Source organism: Schistocerca piceifrons, chromosome 3 (genome assembly GCF_021461385.2).
Source record: "Schistocerca piceifrons isolate TAMUIC-IGC-003096 chromosome 3, iqSchPice1.1, whole genome shotgun sequence".
In the NCBI taxonomy this organism is placed as follows: domain Eukaryota; kingdom Metazoa; phylum Arthropoda; class Insecta; order Orthoptera; family Acrididae; genus Schistocerca; species Schistocerca piceifrons.
In genome coordinates, this window is record NC_060140.1 from 673,622,166 (window position 1) to 673,641,442 (window position 19,277).

Below are 19,277 nucleotides of genomic sequence, written 5' to 3' on the forward strand. Positions count from 1 at the left end.
ACGATGTCATAACAGTTACGCCTTAAGTGTAGCCTGAAGACGAAAATACATCCCGACTACCTCACAAGTCGTGCCATTAATGATCATTTCCTGAAGCTCGAGTTTTTTCAACCATTCTGCTCTGTCTCATTCATACCACTTTAACCATACATTTTCGACGTGAATACGGAGTATAACAAACGTGTACCCACCCTCTGGAAGTACGTTCCAGCTGGCAGTAGCTCCTCCACAGAACTCGTCACATTTACTTCCCCAAGAAACTAACTCGCTCACATGTCCACATATCAGTCCACACTTGCCCACCCTGACAGATCAAAAATTACTCCATCACCGCTTCCCACTTCCCTAGAATTTTCGATAAAAAAGAGGTAATAACGACATGAAAAACTAACAATTCTTCAAAAAAGCAACAATTCTCCCTAAGGCTGCAAAATGCATACTCCCTGATAACCTACCAAAAATAAAAAAAGAAACAAATTTCACTTATAAAAACTACTTACTCGCCATTAACCTATACTGCACAGTCCGGAACCGCGGGACTGCTACGGTCGCAGGTTCGAATCCTGCCTCGGGCGTGGATGTGTGTGATGTCCTTAGGTTAGTTAGGTTTAAGTAGTTTTAAGTTCTAGGGGACTGATGACCACAGAAGTTAAGTCCCATAGTGCTCAGAGCCAACCTATACTGCACATCATTCACCTCAAGTTGCTCACCAATTCCAGGTTCCTTCTTTTTACTCTTTGTAACTTTCATCTTCTGTTTGGTTGCCAATAACTTGGGTACCTCTCCCATTCCTTTAAATTATGACAGGTATAACAAACGTTTTTGTAGGAGCTGTATCTTCACATTCAGTGGTCAGGTCATTTCCACGACCTGGTATGGTCCCTGGCATTTTGTTAAAAATTTCGCTTTCCTCTTTATTGTATAGGTACTAGTGACCACTACCCACTTCCCCACGCAGTATTGTGGCAACTTGCCCATGCGTCACAGACTCCTTCATTGCTGCCTTTAGCACATTCCTCCAAACGTCCCTAATTCTCCTGGCAAATTTCCGCACCGACTCACTATCTGGTCCTAATTTAGGAATCAAAACGTCAAAAGGAGACGGCTCTTTCCTATACTGTACACCACCTCAAATGGCGACAAGCCTTTTGCAGTGTGAACCTTCGAATTATATGCACACAGTACGCATGGAAAATAGATATCCATATCGTCATGTCTCGAACCTATGTAATAACACGACATCTTTGCAATTGTCTTGTACACATGTTCCATTCTTTCATTGGTCTGCAGATGGACTCATCTATAACTTCCATATACACAAAACACAACATAGTTGTTTCATTAAAGCCGAGACAAAATTCGTGCCTTGGTCTGTAATTATGGTCTCAGGCACCCCAAACTTTAATATCCAGTTGTTTACTAACACTTGTGCTACAGCATTACCCCATTGGTCTGGCATTTGTACCCCCACTAAAAACCGAGAAAAATGATCGATGATCATGAGAATGTACCTATTTCCTGCAGATGTTTTACTGAATGGCCCAGTACACCCAACCCAACGATAGAAAATGGGGTAGATGCCTCTGGTAACCTTGAATCAAGACTTTCTGATGCGTAATGACAACCATCTGTGCACATGGCACGCAATCTTTAAGACATTGCTACACGGCAATGCTCTGCTACATCACAAATTGCCCAACATAACCTGACTACAGATAGTCATGAGTTTGCTGCAAAACTTCCTTCTGAAAACCCTCTGGAACCAACACACATGGTGCACAATTCGTTTTTCTACACAACAAACTCATTGTGGATAACGAAATGTGGCTATGACTTAAATTGCTGGCACTCCTTATTCTTTGCCTGTGCCTGCTGCAACTCTTCAACGGCCTTCCTTAGCATTGCTATGCCAAAGCTTAACGAATCTGCATTTGTGTGAGATCTCCCTGGGTTAATGAATCATCTCATACTCGAATTAACTAAGCTTAAATACCCACGGAGTTCATCTACTACATGGAGCTTTCAAACCAAGCAACCATTTCCATGTGGCATGGTCTGTTATGACCTTAAACTTCCTGCCATACAGATAACACCGAAAATATCTAATACTATATATGACTACTAACATTTACTTCTCCATTGCCGAGTAGTTATGCTCCACCTTGTTTAACTGCCTTGAAGAGTAAGCTACCGGAGGTTTCTGACCATTTACCATCTGCCCCAAAATGCAGCCGACTCCCTCATTTGAACCATCACATGAAAGAATAACCTCTTTTTCGAAATCCGGAAAATCCAGTGTTGTACTTGAAACTATTTCTTTCAATTTTTAAAATGCCTCCTGACATTCATGCAACCAGTGGAATTTCTTCCCCTTCTTCTAGCTTGTTCAAGTGTCCAGCTATTTTTGCAAGGTCCTTCATGACCCATCCGTGATAATTATAGAGGTTAGTGAATGACTGCAGCTGGTTAGTATTTAGAACTTCATCTGTAAGATGAGGATCGTCCTGTATGCCACGCTTACTAATCCTGTGCCCCAGATAGCTTACCTGAGTTTGCGCTAAGTGGCACTTGTCTGCACTTAACATCAAACGTGCCAGTCTTTGTCCACTAAAGACATCCTTCAAAGTATTTTGCTTTAATCCTCTCAGTACTTCATGTAACAACTGCTGAAAAGTTGCCAGTGCGTTCTTTAGTCCAAATGGCATGCATTGGTAATGGATATGTCCTACTGGGACGGTAAACGCTGTTTTGTGCCTGTCTTCAGGCGCCACCTCCAATTGAGATATCCACTTCTGAGATCCATAGTTGCAAAGAACCGACACTGACCCAGATTCTCCAGAGTTTCCCTGAGGTTTGAAATTGGATAAGCATCCGAAATGGTTCGCGAGTTTAGATATCTGTAGTCACAGCAAAATCAGTATTTCCTTTTCCCGTCCGCCGATTTCTTTGACACAATGACAATATTTGCACTTCGGGGGCTATCACTCTGTTGGATGATCCATCGTGTAGTCGTTGTTCAATAAATTCTTCTATCAATGGTTGCAGCTGCTGTGCCATGAGGAATGGCTTCCTATAAATTGTTGCACTATCTCCTGTCAGTTTGTGACGTTGCGTCAGCAGAGTTGCCGGCAACTCTCTGTTCACATAAAATAAATAACTGAACCTTCACAACAAGCTGTCCACAGACATTCTTTCAAATGACCTACTTCCCTTTGTAACATTTCCGTATCGTCGGTTTCCTTGTGCTTTACCTCTAGGCTCGAACTATCGAAGTCCTCATCTTTCGAGACTTCCAGAGTCATTTTTTTATTGCACCCTTTGACAGAGTCACGTCCACACTAGCCAGAATCTTTTTCCCATTAATGTCACTCACATGCGCTAAATTCCTGTGGATAAAACAGTGCGACCTATTCAACTCTTCATTGCTTAAGAGCGGTTCAACAACATATAATGTTTCCCTCAGCAAATTGATATCCACTGAAACTCATACTATGTTTCCCATACCAGCTGGTATTTTATCCTGTTGATAGATCTTTACTGAAAATGTTCGCACTTTAGTTGGTCTCATCCCTATGATGGGTGAATCTTGCACCATTCTCAGTTGCAACTGTTTCCCCCCCCCTCCCCAAGTTGAAACAAAGTCCCACTGAATTACACTGTGCGTTGCAAAAGACCAATCTTAGCGTCACGTGTGTCGAGAAAGTGTAGCCCCATGCAAGGCAACACCTCCATGAATTCGCTGAACTTAGTTTTCCTGAAAGAAAACTCCAGTACTGTCATAACCAATGATTCCACGTAACCTATACCTTGGTGGCTAGAGTCTCCTCTTTCCCACGAGGTCCAGACTGGTAATGGACACATTCGCACCTGTATCCACCGAACATCTCTGTTCCCTGCCACGCATTAAGCCCTGTGCACTAACGTGCGCCGTGTTACGGTCTGTCAGGACTGCCTTACAACATCTGAAGCAATTCCGTTTGTGTTTAACGGATGCTTCCATTGCCGTCGCTTTCCACCCTTTCTAGCTCTACACGCAAATGCCCAGTGGTTCACCATGCCACAAGCACAGCACTATGATTGCTGACACTAATTCCTTACAAGAGCCTTCCGACCACATCTGTAACACTTGGTTTCAAAAGCGAACACACGGTGGTCCAGTCTCTGATATCCACCTCCCTTATTAGTGTTGCGGTGCTGAGAGCTGACTAAGTCCTCTGGGTTCTTCATCCGTATCCTCCTTGACATTTCAGCAGGCATACGACGCAAAGAAAACATCAACTGCTCCATTTTCTGTACCTTGTAACAACACCTACTACCTTCTGCATTCTGGCTCTGTACATATGTCTTTGGATTTAGCTTACGGATTCCATTCGAGAACGCTTCCACAGACTCGTTGCGCTGCATTGACAACGTTCTTCATTTCTTCCTAAGAAATTGCACACATTTCTGCTTTTGGTACCTCTGGCACAGTCCAGCGGCCCAGTCGTGGAATGTACGTGTTTTACTCAATGTCTCATGGCAGGCAACATACGCTTTGGCATCCCCCGCCAAACGCATATTAGCAACATACAGGGCTACTTTATGCCACCACCCACATCCCGCAGCGTCCCTAACACCCTTAACGAAAGTTGTCACGTCCTCTGCTGCCTTGCCCGAGAAAGTATTAATCAGTGCGACCACTGCCGCGTCACACTGAACAGAACGCATTCTCAATCCAGACTTACTTTCCTATGACTCTCTTTATGAGCCATTAATTCACGATCAGGTCCGAAATTTCCCTCCTTCATACTCTCAAACTGCTCTCTTCACGGTCGCACTTGCGAAGTTATAGCAGCAAGTGCATCCCACCATTTTGCGTACTATACTTTTAATTCAACTGATTTTTTTTTCTTGAAGACAAGACACAAACTCCTGTTTAACCCCACCAGAAAAAATCAATCACAAATTAATTCCTCCGGCAAATCATCGCACATCTACACTCAGTACAACTACTAGACAGATGACCATTATGCCTACGTACAGAACGAAGAGATGCTACAGATCTGGTACATGGTGACTCGTGCAGACAAATTGCAAAATGAACATCTCACTGCCACTAAATTATCACTTCAGCCATTACGTCTAAACAAAGATAAGTGCATGGGTTCCTGTGGCTTCACAAAAATAACTGTAAACATTGTGTACACTATCTCAGATAACTAACTCTGATCAGGAGAGCAATCATCAAATATAATACAAATAAATCTTCGACTCACCGCACCACAATGTTCTGAGCTGGTGCCCATGTCAAGTGCCACTCACTCAGCACTCACCAAAACCAACTCTCTCACCAAAACGTACTGTTGGATGTGGATGAACACTTTCCGACACAAGGTATTGTAAAATTCTCGATGTATCACTTTATGTTTGACCTTTGCTTAAGAGAGTGTTACTACTCAGGGAACATACTCGTTGAAAGGTAAATTTGTATGTGCATTGTAATTGGTTTGTTGCGTCTATATACATTTAATTGGTTTTACGTTGCTTTATGTACATTTATTCATTTGGTCACTGTTATTAATTATTTTTATTTTTATTCTTGTATTTGTAGCACCGATGATGGCTGTTAATCAGTTGAAATCGATTTGCAAAAGTAAAGAAAGAAAACATGATTTTGCGACTGGTTGCTGCTTATTTGGTAATTTTGTGGTTTACGGTCGCTGCAGAACTTGGGAACCATAAGGAGCCCACCATTCAGAAGGTATTGTGTTGTAAAGCGAAACGACCCCTTCCTGATACCAAATTGTTACGACCCGCCGAGCTCAGGGGCTTTAATATGTCAGAACGACGGAGAGGTACGATTTGGGAGAGAGGTGTGACTGACGCCGAAGCATACAGAGGAACACAGGCAAGTGTGTCAGTGACTTAATTACATTGGAGGGGCCTCCTGCTGAATTCTGCGATGACGCCGAACACCAGCGCCAGTGCCAATGCCCGTATCTGCAGCGTCGGCGCCCGGTCGCCCAGCCTTGCAGACGTAGCGCTCCTATACACGTCATGCCTAAGCGGCCGCCGCGAGCTTTAGCTGAGCCTGTAGCACGGAATATGGCCGACTGGTCCGTCAAGAACGACTCGTGGACCTCACCGAAGAGAAACGGCCGACCGGCATCGTTGTAGTGAGCCTTAACAGCTCCGTCCGTCACACAGGGCAAGTTATTCAGGACTGCAGATAGCTCTGCACCCGGGAGGTCGTGAGTCTGCACCATGGGCCTGCTCCCCGCGGACGACAGCTTTCATTCTGCCGGACGATGTCACCCAGAGAGCACAGGCCAGCAATCCTCTCGTTCCTCACCTCGATGCAGCTCCAAGGTGCGGAGCGTCCCGCGACAGCTATGACGCATCCGTACCGCGGAGGTTGGAGGTAGCTTCAGCGCGCCGGTTGCCTTGCAACTTAAGCAATCGTCATTCTCTCTCGTTCTAGACGCAGGTAGAACGTCTACACGGCTGCCTGATTTGACCCTCCATGCTTGCTTAACTATATGTCTTTTCCCTACGCCTCTGATGTAGTTCCTTTGGAGGGAGCATGTGGAGCGCCTGTAATAGTTATAGCATCAGTCCCCTTTGGGCCCTATACACAGGCGCTGTTGTAGCTGCAACTTAAGGGTTCTTCATGTCAGAACTCTGTGCTGCCCTAATTACTTCACACTTGTATATAGTGCTCTTTGAGCCCTGCCTTCCCGCCTGCGAGCGGTGTCATAAACCTGCCTCGCAGAATTGTTTGCAGCGATTGCCCGCGCCTGCCGTCTGATGTGCCAATCGGTACTTTGACTATTACCTTCCAGCTATATCTGCGCGAAATTTATAATAATTCTCCAAATCCATGCCTGTACCTACTCGGGATGCAGCAGCTCTTAGCGTGCACACTGGATTGTGTCCCCTACTCTGAAGCTGAAACGTCCCCTTAGAAAAATTAATGAATGATTGTGCTGATAAACGTCTTACGTTATTTGATTTTCAAACAGCTGAGCAGAACTGAACGTACTCAGACATTTCGCTCTTTACCTATTCTGATCAACTCTAAACTGACACACAATATTTTTAGCGCAACGCAATCTGACTTTCAGAAATTCCTACAAAAGAATGTCCCTGACTAACAATAACCTATAACTTTCATGAATCACTTACCTCACAAAAATCTTCGTTACTCGAACTACTGCAATACAGCAAGCGCCAATAATGCCAGCCAAATAAAAGTTTTTAACTACTGAAGGCACTAACTACTGATAGACATACTTAGCAAATGAAAGATTTTGATAGAGAACAAACAATGTATTTACCTTAATAGTGTTCAAAAGTTATAGTATATATATATCAGTTCATGATATCCAGTATTACAAATTTACTCTGATTTTTAAAGTACATTTGAGTTAGATGGCACTATTGAAATGAGCAGAGAATTTTTTTTAGGTTTTGAAATTATTGCAGAAAGCTACAACGTTTTTGAGATTTGACTGAGGTGTTATGATTTTATTATTATGACTACGATGTGTATTATGCTGTTGAGGTATGTTTATGATCAATAAGCTGATGCTATATGGGGAATTTGATTATGCTACGTATTTATTATGATGAAATATTAAAGAAGTGTCGACGAATATGTATCTGTGTAATAAGGTAAGGAATAATGAGTAGGAGTTAGGGACTCTGGTTTGTGAAAAAGGATGTTGGAAACCAAGGATCGTACTTTAAGAGTTATGAAATGTGTGTGTATGTGTGAATGTATCACAATGCCAGCGAAAATTTTTTGGTCACTGTTATATTTATAGGATTTTGTTTCTTCACATTTGTAACGCAAATTCTCGAGCTGTGAAATTTTTATATGAGACTGTCACTGTAGCGGAAACTGCTGTCGTAAATATTTCGGTAAGAAAGGTAAGTGACCTTGACGTAATGTGCTGTGGACGCCCAGCAGTGCTAGTCGCCTGAGAAAAAAGGCATTAGGTAAAAAAAAAGAGGTCATTAACCTCGCTATTGACATTTCTTTATGGAAAGCATTTCAAATACTTTCTGATATTTACTGAAATGCCTAATGAAATGATGAGAAATATTTTATGTGTATACACCTGATTATGACTACTGTCTTTCTAGTTAAGAGATTTTTTTTACTGCCTTATGAAATGCCATATGGCTAGTGAATGATGTTTCATGCTTTGGTTTGTATATATATTTGCCTATTTTGTTTAATATCTAGTTTCTAGCTGCACTACAGCATTGGTTAATATAAAATTTAGTGTATGTGCTATTGTTTGTTCTCTATCAAAATCTTTCATTTGCTAAGTATGCCTATCAGTAGTTAGGCTTTCAGTAGTTAGAATCTTTTATTTATCTGCAAGTATTGGCGCTTGCTGTATTGCAGTAGTTCGAGTAACGAAGATTTTTGTGTGGTAAGTGATCCATGAAAGTTATAGGTTATTATTAGTCAGGGCCATTCTTTTGTAGGAATTTCTGAAAGTCACATTGCGTTGCGCTAAAAATATTTTGTGTCAGTTTAGTGTTGATCAGAATAGGTAAAGAGCGAATTGTCTGAGTACGTTCAGTTCTGCTCAGTTGTTTGAAAATCAAGTAACGTAAGATGTTCATCAGCACAGTCATTCACTAAATATTTCCAAGGGGACGTTTCAAAGCCAAATCCGTAAGGGGATCCTTTACTCTCCTAAAATTGGAGAGTTATCCCTTGGAGCCTCACGTCTGACATGCTCATTGCCAACAGCCTCAAGCTGCATGACTGAAGCCAGCACCCCACGGAGTTTTGAGAGAAGGGTTACCAACCCATCTCGCATATGAATGGAGCAACCACAGTGGCTGTCCATACTAAATACGGTAGAGCTACAGACAAGACAATTATTGAATTGCGGAATTGTAAGGTCAAACATGCTGCTGCTGCAGAGACGGGACTTACCCCCGCCCCCTGTTCGATCTATGGAATTCTACTACTGCAACTGGCTGTTCACACGAAACCAAAAAGCTATCGCAACTGGGAAAATATACACCGCACAGTTATTAAAATGCGAACTGTGGCTACTAGATACACAAACACACAATATATATAAGAATTTGACCTAAAAAGCACACAGTAGATCAAAATAAATCGCTTATAGCTATTAGAAGCTCACTGAAACTCAGAAACCAAGCGCCGTGCTCTGGTGCGCTGTGCAGAGACGGCAGCTGCCGCGCAACTAACGACTTCGACAACTATAACTTGCTGTTAATACGAAGATCACGGCCAGTCCCCATACAGACGGCGGAAATACACACAAAACAGTTATTAAAATGCAGAACTGTGTAACTGCACAGTAACAGCTGACCGCATATTCGCAGCAAGACAAATTAAAGTACGAGTACATAAGTTCTGGCACGTACTGTAAAACTGCATTTCACGAGAAAAATACTGTCATGCTTTTCCTGCCCTATGCAGTTTTCTTGTCTCTATTACCGAGCCATATCAGCAGACCACCGGCAATCGATAAAAGAGAGAAATATTGCAAGAGTACTACTGAGCTTGTTATCTGTGGCCGAGGCGGAACAGAAGCGTTGCTAACTAGAGTGCGCTCCAGAGGTATGTCTCCCTACGAATGAGGAAGGAACACACGGTCCGGTGGAATGCGTTGCGCAGCAGCCAATTTATGAATTTCATTGTGGGCACGACTGCCAAGCCACTAGCGCAGACCTGAACTGTGCGCTTCGAGTGCGGGCAGCCTGGTTATTTGTCACTACCCGGAGCCATCCGCAGACGGTGGCGCCCGCATGGATGTTGTGAAGTATCCGGCATAAGGTGCAGGCTGTTGGTCATCTTTGCCTCGGTGTTGTGTACCAAATACGACATCTGGATTGACGCTGTGGAGCAACCAGCAACGAGTATATGCTAACCGCTTACCACGGTCTCGCTGCTGTGTGTGCGGGGTTAGGCACCAGGATACGTTCTACGCCTGTCACGTCCCACATCGTGTGGATGCGAGAGTGACGGGACCACATTAGCATCGTGTTCAATTCAGGCTGCAAGAGGTCGGTGATTGTGTTTCGTACAACGTTTTTTTTTCTGGCATCTTTTATGTTTGTTTGTGTCTTTCCTCGATTTTTGTTTGTGTTGCATCCTTGAGTGAGCCGTTGCCCTTGTTAAATGTGAATGATTTTGTTGCCGATACAGGTGAGAGGCCTATTTTGTAACGTTAAGCTTCATTCTCGTTCGCTCCTCTGTTTAGATTGTTAAGTTTGCCTTTTTGTATGTTTACCCACGTGTTTTAATCGGTGGAAGAGATGCAGTCTATTTTTATTTTTTATTTTTTATTTATTTATTTATTTTTTTGAGATGTTAAATTGTGAAGCTCCACGTTAATACAACACCTTTAAATATTTTATGTGCAAGCAGTGCTGAGGTTCTCTATCAGATGGTTCGATTTATGTTATTCATCTCAGCGTTCCACCATTTGATATTGTAAAGTCTAGTGAGCCACTTGCACCAACGTTATATCAACACTTTGTTGTGTTAAGGCACAAAGGCTTTAGCTGTCAGTGGTCATTGATCCATATGAGCGGGGCACGTACAAAATTTCTACCGGACTTTAATTTGAACGCGTGTCTCCAGCTTATAGTCAAATACGCTGACCGCTAAGGCATCTGCACTGTCTACACTAGCACGCCTCCCATCAGAACCAAATTCTCAATTCATACCACATACTACTGATGTAATGCTGCTACTCATTAGGTTCATTACTCTCAATTTCGCGCTGATTTCTCTAAGAGATCGACATCGATGTGCATCTGCACTGAAGGGCTCATTGGGCGGCATCGCCTTAATTATATATATGTAATGTGTGTTCTTTCGCAGGTAGTCACAGACACTATTTATACAACTAAGCCGATGACGGCCAATGATCCTTTCAGTGCAGATGGATTTGGGTCTAACGGGAAACTTGAGGTTCAAAATTATTTAGAGCTGATATAGTAATGAGTGTAACTAGTGTAAAAACAAACAAAATTCAGACTCTTAAAAACTTTGATTTAAATCAGGTCCTAGCTGAATCAACAAATGAGAAATTGAACATTTAAAAGAAAACAACTGCATGAAGTTTTTTAGCAAAAATATCCATGATTAACATTAAATTAGACACAACAATACTAAAATGTTTAAGGGGGGTAGGACGTCAAACGGGCCGACTTGGAGCAGGAGAGGCACCACAGGACATTTTATTTTCTACTGTCTATACTTTTGCAAATAAATTCATAATACTTTGTCAGCATGACCAGGAAGGATTCAGGATTCACACTCATAGCAGTGGAAATGCAAAAACATAACAAAATAAATTTTTTTTAGATACGAAATTTCATCATTTTTTCACTTACTGTTGGCTGCATTTGTTGCTATAGGTACATTTTTCTTCACAAGTAAGAGAGATTCTTTGATGAATTTTGCACAGCATACAAACCATACTTACAGGTGTATGAAACTCTAGAATTTTCCAAATCTATTAAAAACTGTGGTAAAAATTGAGATAATTAACTACAAAATTTCATTTTTTTTCTAAACATAAAGTTTAAAACGTAACAGCTCATTCATTTTTCATAAATTAAATAGATTTTAGAGTTTCAGACACCTGTAAGTATGGTTTGTATGCTGTGCAAAATTCATCGAACAGTCTCTCTTACTTATGAAGAAAACTGTACATATAGCAACAAACGCAGCCAATAGCAAGTGAAAAAATGATGAAATTTCACATGTAAAAAAATTATTTTGTTACGTTTTTGAACTTCCGCTACTACGAGTGTGAATCCTGAATCCTTCCTGGTCATGCTGACAAAGTTTTATGAATTTACTTGTAAAAGTATAGACAGTGGAAATTAAAATGTACTGTGGTGCCTCTCCTGCTCCAAGTCAGCCCGTTTGACGTCCTACCCCCCTTAAGCAAATTGCGTAAATGGCCAAGGCTCCGTATGACGTCACTTGACGTTCCAGTCAGGTAGGACGGCGACGCAACTGACCAGGAAACAACGGCCAAGGCAAGTTAACAACCAGCCTGACCAGACACAGCGCTACCGAAACTTACAAAAAACTAAAACTAAAGTTAGATTACACAATTACTGACCGATTAACATATAAAACAATACATCGTCAGAAGATGGCCAGTGAGGCATGTGACAGTAAAATGGCCACGCTCAACTGAAAAGACCAAACCCTACAGAAGGCCTTTTAAGATTTCCTAGTATCCACAATAGAATTGCCTTAAGTGTCAATACAAAAACTTCAAGAGATCATTTCATAATACCCCAGACAGTGATAGACTTCAATAAGTTGCCTAAATATTTCGCCACATAGCACTAAAATTATGGGGAACTGTTACTACTGATAAGGGATTAGAAATATTCGGTCTGCAACTAATGGCCGCTAGATAAGGGTAAACGGTATAGCCCTAGAATTCCAACTTAACACCATGCTCATTCTCAAATCATAGTTTACTGACAACCATAAGCCCACGATATAACAAGCGGCCAATAAGCTTAATGAGTATACTTACTTAAAGCTGCTGATGCAATTATTGAGGAAAGATTTGTCAAACTCAAGACTCTTACAGACAACCCTCAATAAGACGGCCGTTACCGCCAAAACCGCGATACGAGTCAAACAAGCAGGATAGTAATTTAAGGTCACTAAATCACTCTCGAGTAGTACAATTTAGAGTAGGCGCACCCTTTGACTTACTCTGGTAGAACGCTTTGTGGCCCAGCGCAGAGTGACTGGTCATAATTTAACGACCGCAAAATTCATATAGAAGGTCAAAGTTTTCAGGATTCTCACTGAAAATAGTCGAAAATTCGATTTTTAATGGAATTTTTAAAGATGTCTGGAATGTTGGGACGAAAAGATTTTTTAATCCATGCATTACAAAAGTTTTTACAGCCCATTGTTGGAAGCAGTGTCACGGCCGCCGTGGGACGCTCTCAGCAGGAGACGCCCGGCTCAGGTAGAAAACTTGTCGTCCCATGATGCACGTTGACAAAATGATTTAAACTGCAGAAAGCAAGGAAACATATTCGCCTTGAAAGCTGACGAATAACGTCGCAGGCCGCCGCACACAGCATATCCAGCTCACACAGATGGGCTTTTCTCGCCAAGAAGTACGAAAAGATTGCTCTCCAGAAACAATTAGAGTTAGAGAAAGAGTTGATACACGGTTCTGGAATCGCAGAATAAAAAGAAAACATCTTTTGGTAAAATTTTGGTCCAAATTGGTCTAAAAATAATTTTTGGTCAGTCATATTGGATTAGCCATTTTGAATTTGGAAATTAACTTCAGATTTGTGTTCAGCGACCTCAAAAATATATAATAACATATAGTTTTTATACAAACTGAACTAGTAATACGTACAAAAGTTTTCCCTAAACTTCAAACTTTTTTCTCGAGAAACGATTTTTGAAAACTGCATGCACCATAAAATAAAAGCGGTTCAATCTATTAATTTATACTTTTGACTCCCAGAAAGAAAACACTTTTCTTGGGAGCTTATACCTGTTATACATGAAATTTGTTAATATTGTCAATTTTTTGTAAAGCCATAACGAGTCAAACAAATCTCCAAGAGGCGAACTCAAAGTTTCAGTTAATACCATATAGTTAAATTAAGATTATTTCATAGTGGTCAGGTAAAAGCTCCCATACACTGAATGTGGATCGACTGATGTCATCGCACGCAGTAAAGTTCAAAGTATGATCAGTCACAATCCCCAAACAGATCCTTTGTACACTGAAGAGCCCAAGAAAATTGTATAGACACGCGTATTCAAATACAGAGATAAGTAAACAGGCAGAATATGACACTAGGGTCGGCAACACATATATAAGACAACAAGTGTCTGGCGCGGTTGTTAGGTCGGTTAGTGCAGCTACAGTGTCAGGTTATCAAGATTTGAGTTTGAACGTGGTGTTATAGTCGGCGCACGAGCAACGGAACACAGCATCTCCGAGATACCGATGAAGTGGGGATTTTTCAGTACTACCATTACATGAGTCTACCGCGAATTTCAGAAATCCGGTAAAACATCAAATCTCCGACATGCTGCGGCTGGAAAAAGATCCTGAGAGAACGGGACCAACGACGACTGAAGAGAATCGTTCAACGTGATAGAACTGCAACCCTTCCGCAAACTACTGCAGATTTCATTGCTGGACCATCAAAGAGTGTCAGCTTGCGAACCATTCAACAAAACATCATCGATATAGGCTTTCAGAGCAGCAAGCCCACTCGTGTACCCTTGATAACTGCACGACAGAAAGCTTTAGTCCTCGACTGGGCCCGCCAACACCGACATTGGACTGTTGATGACTGGAAACATGTTGCCTAGTCGGACGAGTCTCGTTTCAAATTGTATCGAGAGGATGGACGTGTAAGGGTATGGAGACAATCTCATCAATCCATGGACCTTGCATGTCAGCATGGAATTGTTCAAGCTAGTGGAGGCTCTATAATAGTGTGGGGCGTGTGCAGTTGCAGTGATATGGAACCCCTGATACGTCTACATATGAATGTGGCAGGTGAGACGTACGAAAGCATCCTGTCTGATCACATGCATCCATTCATGTCCATTGTGCATTCCGACGGACTTGCGCAACTCCAGCAGGACAATGCGACACCCCAAACTGCTACAGAGAGGCTCCAGGAACACTTTTCTGAGTTTAAACAGTTCCGCTGACCACCAAACTCCCGAGACATGAACGTTATTAAGCATGTCTGGGATGCCTTGCAACGTGCTATTCAGAAGAGGTCTGCACCCCATCGTACTCTTACGGATTTTTGGACAGCCCTGCAGGATCCATGGTGTCAGTTCCTCCAGCACTACTTCAGACATTAGTCGAGTCCATGCCACGTCGTGTTGCAGTACGTCTGCGTGCTCGCTGGGGCCGTACACGATATTAAGCAGATGTACCAGTTTCTTTCAAAATAAATAAATTCCAAACATTGACTATTTTTGATCATTTTAATGAGAACATGGCCTTAATTCACTGAGGCAGTGTTCGGAAAGCACCTCCACAGCAAAGCACCAACAGTCAAAAACGTAAAACAGAATCTCAAATGGCTCGCCAGGTTTTTATTATTTATTTATTTTTGACGACAGGAACCGGCCGCTTGCCTCTGCCAGGGGATGGTCACAAATCCGCGTTTCAGGTTGTCCCTCATAAAGATACTTCCCGAGACACAGGCCGGCTGGCACAAACTGCAGACGCGACTTAGTCGCCCTCGCGTTCCTTGCATACAACTCTGCTGGCCGCCCAAAACACCCGCCTACCCCAACAGGCTCACGGCTTCTCCAACAACCGGACAGCGTTCTGTGCTCACTTGCTTCACGGCGCGTTACTTCCTCAGACTCTTTACTGCTCGGAGCCCACCTACCTAATACCGAGGCGATCCTGTCGCGCCACAGAGACGCGCTCGGGCAGAGGGGGCCACACAACGGCACAATTGACGACAGAGAGATCGAAACGAGTCTCACGGCTGGAAGTCAGTTTAGATCTTGAACCTCACTAGCCGTAAACACGCCGGCCAAAACATTAGCCAGCTACGAGAGACATCATGTTAATCTAATATCAGACCTCCAGCCTAGTTCCATTAAAATTAAATTGCTAAAGCCTTCAGCCGATTGGACTGAAGACTTAGAAAATATTTTTGGTTGAAACCTCCACAAGAATCTTGTATTTCAATTTTGCTTAGGCCTCGTGTTTTGGATTTTGAATGTGGCCTTTAGCCGATCTAAACTTAATTAAAACAGGTCAATTCCGTTTTTTGTAATATTGTGTGTTGATAAATAAAGTTTGTATGTTGAGTGCAACTGACAGGAACTCATTATGGTCCCTTTCCACAACCTAATCCGCTCTGTCCTGCTAGCTCAGGCATTTCACTGGTAACAAAGCGTGGTTACGATCCACGGACCTCTGGATTATGGGCCCAACATGCTTCCACTGCCATTCATTGCTGATTATACCCCGTTGCGGGGACATTGATTGTTACAGGTCATCTGCTGTTCCAAACAGTCCCAGACATTTTCTGTGTAAATACCCCTGTTGTCTTCTTGGAAGGCGCAGGAGGGCTTGTGTCCACGGCAAACTAAATGGGTAGGTGGTACGAAAAACAACACCGAAACATCACAGAACCACCTCCTACATGAACTGTACCCTCTACACCCTGTGTGTTGAAATGCCTCACCGATGCGTCTGTGTAGCCGACGCCTTGCACAATTGAGACTCGTCGGAGCGAACCACTCGCCGCCAGTCTGCTTCTGACCCGTTTCGGTGTTGTTTGACCCAAAGAAGAGGTGTAGTTTTATGAGCCGTTTTGAGCAATGGCCTATTGTGAGGTACCCGACTCTACATATCGAACCCACTGACAACAGCAATTCCTACCGGTTTTGAAACCGACTTTCATGGGGTGGATTTCACCACCAGACCCTGCCCGTTAGCATCATTTTCGTATCGCTGTTATTACCTCGTGTTAGATGGCTGCGAACGTACATATAGGACAGTCCGAATAGATAACCCAAGAAATCGGGCAAATTTGTTCATGTTTGGTGATAGGCAGTTAAAAAATAATAGCTTCTTTTTTGCCGTGTTCTTGGCTTTCCCACGACCTTTGGCCACTCAGTGTACAAGCGTCGGATTTATTGATCATAAACTGGTAGTTCGCAATCTTTTCCATTTCGCATTAGTTGCTAGAAGCTAATATGGAACAGTTACGGCTTACCAAAATGTGTAGTAGTGGCTACGTAGAAATCAGTAACATCTATCCAGTGAGCCAGAGGCTCTAAATCCTCCTTAGCGCTGCGTAGCGACGGCAGAGTGGTGTATTAATCAAGCACTGTTCTACCAAAAGCTCTGAGTCTGTGCAGACACGTATAGGCTTTATGACAGCATTTTTCGGACGTGCATCCGAAATATTTTTAATTCATGTTCCGATATTGCGGCTGACAACCATTCATCCATTCTCTGGGTGACTCCCTTGCAAGTTTCTAAATCACTTTACATACTGAAGAGTAACCCTGCATGTGGCAGAGATAACGCTGGTGGCACATATTAAGATGGCGCCGACAGGAACTTTTGTATGGAACTGCTGCGATTTTCTGAAACGAAATGACGTTGTAAGCTACACATCCTTATCTAAACAAGTTCAGCAGCTGGGCAAATATTTGCGTACTAATTGAGTTTAATACATACATTGTACAATCGTGTTAGGACAAGAAAATCAAGTTACATACACACACATTTAAGTAGTTTTCGTAAGAACACTCAAAAGAAAAAAGACACTTGTTATCAACGACAAACAGCACGTTCTGTTTATAGGAGTACTGTCGTAACGTGCCTAAGTCTATCAAAACTAGTTAAAAACACGCCGTTAAGCTACGTCTGCTAATAACAGATTCATTAAGCCCCTTAAAATGTACTTAAACTGACAAACACTGCTGGTATTTCAGAGAAGACAAACTGTAAAGTGATTATTTAAGCTTATATTCAGTACAAAATCAGAAATACGTAAAATGTTTTTAATTATTCTTGCGTTGAGACATCTTTCTTTCCTTGTATCTTCCGGCTGCTGCACGGAAAACTACAGCTGAAAATGAGGCGTGTGTTGACCATTATGTCAGAACTCTAAAAGTGACGTATTTACATGTTTACCCCCATTTCTTACGACTGTTTTATCGATAAAGAAACAATTGTTAACATGTCTTTGCGCTTGCCGCCATATTGCAGTTCTAAGAGGCTGGCTTCAGTGACACTATACAGATACAATGTCCGCTATTGTTAGTCTAATAATATATGTCTGTGGCTGTTGATGACAAGAGCTTCAGTAGATTAAACATGGGGTGGCTAAGCGTAAACCAAAGTAAGCGCAGAATCAATGAATCCACAGTGCTTTCGAAGTGTGTCGACTTAGAATATTTCCTTTGAGAGAGTTTAAAGGTACGTTTGCATGCTGAGCTTACATTAGCAGAAAACGTAATTGTAAGTAATGAAATAAAGAAATAATTTGAGCCATCTATATAGTCCACAGCTGTATAAATATTGTATGCAGCCGCTGGAAAATTTGAAGTTTTCTGATCGTCATATTATTGGCGAAAGAAGAGGCACCTTTTGTTTTCTAGGTCTTGTCCGGGTCGGGCGCATTTTGATTCACCGTCATTAATGCTACATTTTTTTATTAATACATTCACGAGTTGCAACTAAACGGTACTCGTAATTGCATAATGTAAGTGTCGTAACTTAAATTGTGTTTTTATTTCAGACTATACCGTTATTAGTAACCTATGTATGTTTTATTTTGCATCTCTTCTAGTCACTGTAAGATTGTTGGGTGTCTTGGCATAGCAAAAGGTTCCGTACTTCTAAGCAAAACGTCGTCCAGCTCGATCCAGTATCGTCTTCGGGTGCTGTCTTATCACGAAGTCCGATTTTTAACACAGAGAGAAGAAACACGGTTAAAAAATACATGAACGGACCTTTAACAAAAAATGCCATGCTCAAGTGCCAAGAGTTTGTATGAACTTTTAGACATTCATTATTATAATTCATTGTATTGTCTCGATCCAGTTACGAATGAGAAAAAAAAAATTAAATTAGATACTGACAGGATGCACTATTATATATACTATATTGTCTTTCTTTCATTACATGTGTATTGGAAACTACAGCCGCACGGAGTGGCCGTGCGGTTTGAGGCGCCGAGTCCTCCCTCGGGCATGGGTGTGTGTGTGTTGTTCTTAGCATAAGTTAGTTTAAGTTAGCTTAAGTAGTGTAGTGTAGGGACCGACGACCTCAGCCGTTTGGCCCCTTAGAAATTCACAACTTTTGGATTCACAACATTTGGACATTTGAAATTACAAACTGGATACGAGACCGGAATACCCTGAAGTAAGACGAACTGTATGTCGACACCTGAAATTACTCTGCAATCGCGGATACAAGGTAAGGCACCGCATATTTACATCAGCAATCTCGCCCAAGCGCTTTGTGTTATCGTAGCTTGCTTGGTAGATCTATCACAAAAAATGGTTCAAATGGCTCTTAGCACTATGGGACTTAACATCTGAGGTCATCAGGCCCCTAGAACTTAGAACTACTTAAACCTAACTAACCTAAGAACATCACACACATCCATGCCCGAGGCAGGATTCGAACCTGCGACCGTAGCAGTCCCGCGGTACCGGACTGAGCGCCTAGAACCGCTAGACCACCGCGGCCGGCTAAATCAGATTTAGCTGC